The sequence below is a fragment of the Triticum dicoccoides genome, chromosome 7B, assembly GCF_002162155.2.
Source record: "Triticum dicoccoides isolate Atlit2015 ecotype Zavitan chromosome 7B, WEW_v2.0, whole genome shotgun sequence".
Lineage (NCBI taxonomy): Eukaryota > Viridiplantae > Streptophyta > Magnoliopsida > Poales > Poaceae > Triticum > Triticum dicoccoides.
This window is the reverse complement of record NC_041393.1, coordinates 552,571,856-552,576,601: the sequence shown is the minus strand read 5'-3', so window position 1 is coordinate 552,576,601 and position 4,746 is coordinate 552,571,856. Positions and strand designations below refer to the sequence as shown.

Sequence of the window (4,746 nt, the reverse complement as noted above, 5' to 3'; positions counted from 1 at the left end):
CGAAATTTTCCTCCCCCTCGCTTCTACCACAGTTTTTTTCGTCATGGACGGCCCAAAGAATGTCATGCACCTGCGTCTCCGGCCCGCCCAGGACGAAAAGCCCATTTTCTTTCATGATTTTTTGTCATAGAAGTAGGATCCCACCACATCTATGATGATACCGGGTTTTGTCACAATTATCGTCATAGAAGTGTCATATGTATGACAAAAAAAATCGTTCGGCCCCAAATGTCACGGATGTGTCTTTTTTTTGTAGTGTGATATCAAGCAGAGCACAAATTGAGATAAAGTTGCGGTCCAGGAACTGACCTTCCAAGGGAGCATCATGGTGTGTCTGGTGCATTCATCTCGGGTCACAGGTCGGGTTGTGGGCTGCTGCTTTGCTTCCCCATATAGCACACCTGGTTATCCTAAGATAGCGAACTGAAAACACAAAACATGATTAGGGAGTTGGGAGTTGGTACATAAGAAAAGGAATTCATGCACGAATGGCATATACAACTAAAAATTCAGGCATCACATATTATTAGAATTGCATATTAGATGGCTGCAAGGTAAGTGTTTCTTCATATAAAGTAACTAGAATTAGCACCCAATAGCTAGATAGCATATGGTGGTGATACTAGTTTCAGCTTATCCAGAAATACCAGCATTGTGCACACCAGGATAAAATCAAAGAATCCAAGAACAAGACAATTGGAGCAACCAACTGATGTAGTAACAAGCTTTGATGGTGCTAAATGCAACAGGTTTGCATAACCTGATTCACAAGGCTTCGAGTAAATCGAGTGTCCAGCTCATGGACAACTAGGAATAGAAGGGGGGAGTCAGTCATATCTCACAACAAGGTTCGAAGGTTGTCCTTTAATAGGTGAACGGTGGCGAGCTCATTGACCTACAGCTTTTGTGGAATGGCGACGACATAGATGTGCCACCGTGGGTTGGTGCCCACAAGGAAGCCCACGATGAGAGCCACAACAAGGGATCCACCGGTGGACGCCATAGGCTACAGTGTGGAGAGAGGGTGTACGGCGGCTGCTGGTCTACACGCAACTACGAGGAGGAGCATAATCAATGAGAAACATGGCAAAATTGATAAAGAATAGAAAGCTTTAGGCGAAAGACAACATTTACAAAGGGACTGAATATGAATTCTTCTTCAATAGGACATAGCACAGATAGCTCAGCGGACGAGGATATAAAAAAATAAACTGACATATTTTAGGACAAACAACCACAACCTGAAATAAGCCTGCAAAAGACAGCATGTACACTTGGATTTACGGCTGTAGACATGTATGTACAAATGCAGAACCAGTTAAAATAGTGTACAAGAGTTGATGATCCTAAGATCCTCCTATATATCCAGCACTCAAATACAAAACTTTTAGTATTAACCGCTAAATATACATGTTACGAGGGGTGATAAACAATTTCACATCAAAAGCATCATCCTCCATGTTCCCATAAAAATATATTCCCCGAGATTAACTACTGACAACAGGAAATAGGGGAGTTGACAATCCTATTATCCTACAGACCCAACACTCAGATGCATACATAACAATCACATGACGTTCAGAGGGGGTGATGCTACCAGCCGCGAAGGGAACATAACATGACCCCTGTGTAATCAATTATAATTCTAGTAATAAAACATTGCTAAATAACAAAGCAACACTAGCTGATGGTACCTTGCAATGCTCTCTAAGCATATGTTCCTTGTTCCAGCACTCAAAACAATAACACAATGCAGGTCAAGCAAGCTGACAATTTGATTAGGTGTTGTAGTAATGTTCCCAGCATGAATTCAGCATTTTATTGATGTGTATCCCTTGGATAAATTATCATACAACGGATACAAATGTCTCTTGGCAAGCAAGATCTTTGTTCTCCTAAAAGACCAATACCAACACAAAAGACCTAAAGTTTCTTCAAAAAGTATGTGTACAGATCATGCCTATGCGTCCGATGTGAGAACAAGCAGACTGGTGCTACAACCGGACATAACAAACAGGGACATGCATGCTTATCAGACATGTGTGCCCTCTTTTACAGAACAAAATGCTGGCATACTATGTCCAAACTCTAACGAAGGCACGTAATTAGGGAAAGGAAGTTGGTATACCTGGGTGGGCAGACTACATCGGCACATCGAGAGGGGATTCCTTCTGCAGTACAAGGAGCGAGAAAATCATCAGCATGGGGTCACAAATACAGTACAAATCATCACCGAGTAAGCACGAGGGAAAAGATTTTATCCGACCTTGGTGGTGTACACCTTGACGCCCTTCTCATTGATGTAGTACTGGAGATACATCTTGGTTCAAGGCGCTGGGATCAGTCCTGAAAACTCGAGCAGAAGCAGCCGTATCTGTGAGATCGTCGAGAATCACAATCGCTGATGGAGGCGGGATTGGAGAGGGGAGAGAAGAGAAATTACCAGGAGGTTGGCAGAAGCGGCGGGCAGGAGAAGGAATGCGGCGGCATTATAATTGTGTTCCTCGTCGCCCTCCATCCCAACCACACGCTTGATGACGGCCTTGCGCGGGTCCTCGAGCGAACGAGGAACACGATGTCCCCCGGCGCCACCCGCCCGCGCCGTGGGCTCACCTTGTGCTGAGCAGCACGTCTGTCGCCATGTTCAGCACCGGCAGCATGCTGGGGCCGTGCGGGAAGAGCCGAGGATGTGCTCGCTGACGACGTGGACAGCGCAGAGGCCCTGTGCTATTAGCAAGACGACGGAGGAGGCCTCCCCAATGATCTGGCGCCCCAGGATGCCGACGAGCACGGGATCTGGCGCCACGGGAGATGGGGTTCGGGGCGGTAGCTAGTGGGTGGCGGTGATGATGGTCTGCCGCGTCGACTTGGCCAGCCGCTGCAGGATGACGATGAGCTTACTGGCCGACATGGAGTCCAGCCTGGACGTGGGCTCATCCAGCAGCAGGAGTAACAGGGAGAGGGGAGAGACACCCTATGCTTGTCCGCTTCCTCTCGGTGCCCGATACCCGATGAGAAGGTGGCGAAAGGGGGAGGAGGGGCGGCGATGGAGGGAGACGTCATCGTCGATCTGGATCGGGGAGAGGGGGAGAGACAGGCGGTGACGGGTGTGTTCTTAGAGAAAGGGGAGAGGGGAGAGAGATCCGGATCTGGATTGAGCGACAAGAGGGGCTGCTAGGGTTTGGGTTGGGTTGCTGAGTCAATGAGAGACGTTGGATCCGTCGGGTGTGGACGGTTCAGATCGGCTACAGTGGGGTGATCCGTGAGAAGAGCCCTGATTGGTTCAAAAAATTTATGATTTAAAATAGTTTTTAAGTACTAAAATTAGGAGGATTTTGTGAAGCAGCTATCAAAAATATTTTGCAAAATGGCACAAATAAAACTTTCACTCAAGTTAGACCACATTTTATGGATGATCAGCAACTTGCATACATTTTTTATCTTTCTAGCTATTTTTAATCATTTTTTGAGTGCCCAAAATAAGTTTTTTTGTGAAGGACCTATCATATTTGTTGCAAAATTGGACCAAATCAATTTTCTAAAATATTAGGCCATATATAATGTACAATTGACCAAATGGTTGGGTGTCAAAAGTGTTGATCCACCTCTTTTGAAAAAGACAAATTTCCGCCGATTCAGGTGGAAGTGGATCAAATTTGAACTGCAGCTACCTTATAGTTTGCTCTTTATTTTTTTTCAAAAATCATTTTTAGGTACATAAGTATCTATTTAATCAGAGAAAAACCAAAAGTTTTCCAAGATTCAACTAGTAGCTAGGAACGGTCATGCCCGCGGTTTTGACCGCATGTTGAAACGGGCATAAAAAATTCAAAAAAATCAAATAATTAGAAAACCTATGCATTGTGTCATTATATGTGACCAAGTTTCCAAAAAAATAATAAACTTGTAATACGGTAATTATTTTAAAGAACGTGTTCTCAAAAATGAGCTATCATGTGTGAAGATTCATGGCTTCCAAGCCAAATTAATGATCAATCTTATGGCCACATTCATGACATAGTTTGTTCAAATGACCTCATATCGTGAAGAAGGGTGTACCTTGGAATGGAAAACAATGTTTCCTAAGGAAGTTTTCATTTTCTTTGGACAAAAAAATTGATTTTCCATTTTTTGAGTGCCCAAAATGAGTTTTTTTGTGAAGGACCTACCATATATTTGTTGCAAAATTGGACCAAATCAATTTTTAAATATTAGGCCATATATAATGTACAATTGACCAAATGGTTGGGTGTCAAAAGTTTTGTTCCACCTCTCGTGAAAAAGACAAATTTCCGCCGATTAAGTTGGAAGCGGGTCAAATTTGAACTGCAGCTGCCTTATAGTTTGCTCTTTATTTTTTCCAAAAATCATTTCTAGGTACATAAGTATCTATTTAATCAGATAAAAGCCAAGAGTTTTCCAAGATTCTACCAGTAGTTAGGAACAGTCATGCCGGCGGTTTTGACCGCATTTTGAAATGGGCATAAAAAAATAAAAAAGGAAATTATCTGCATTGTGTCATTATATGTGACCAAGTTGCCATAAAAAGTAATAAACTTGTAATAGGTAATTATTTTAAGAAAGTATTCTCAGAAATGAGCTATCATGTGTGAAGATTCATGGCTTCCAAGCCAAATGATCGATCTTATGGCCACATTCACGACACAATTTGTTCAAATGACCTCATATCGTGCACAAGAGTGCATCTTGGAATGGCAAACAATGTTGCCTAAGGAAGTTTTCATT

General features: G+C 43.2%; 1 pseudogene; it reads right to left on the bottom strand.

Moving 5' to 3' along the window:
- Positions 1–2,141: 2,141 nt before the first annotated feature.
- LOC119339109 lies at positions 2,142–2,911 on the bottom strand (annotated as a pseudogene).
- Positions 2,912–4,746: the final 1,835 nt, after the last annotated feature.